Source organism: Penaeus monodon, chromosome 29 (genome assembly GCF_015228065.2).
Source record: "Penaeus monodon isolate SGIC_2016 chromosome 29, NSTDA_Pmon_1, whole genome shotgun sequence".
Lineage (NCBI taxonomy): Eukaryota > Metazoa > Arthropoda > Malacostraca > Decapoda > Penaeidae > Penaeus > Penaeus monodon.
The window spans coordinates 30,887,690-30,887,936 of NC_051414.1; the positions used below are offsets into that span (position 1 = coordinate 30,887,690).

At 27.5% G+C, this 247-nt stretch overlaps 1 protein-coding gene across 1 annotated transcript in view; it reads left to right on the forward strand.

Annotated features, from left to right (window-relative positions):
- The window catches only part of LOC119592143, a gene marked incomplete in the record, with an annotated part of 95,275 nt that overhangs the window by 7,191 nt on the left and 87,837 nt on the right, over positions 1 to 247 (forward strand).

Consider the following 247-nt stretch of genomic DNA (forward strand, 5'->3'; position numbering starts at 1 on the left):
TTTTTCACTTTGGAAGAGTTGACAGTGAGTCTTTAGTCCTTTTCATTTATCTTATTCATGTAAATGAATTTAGAAGAGCATTAATCATCTTGAATGTTGTCTTAATTTTTTTAGTCATGAATCATAATATCAGAATACCTAATTAAACATCACACATAAGTTAGAGATTATATATACAAATGAGAAGAATGTATTAAACGTGCTACAACATTATGCTTTATATTTTATAATAGCCATGCGCATGCTG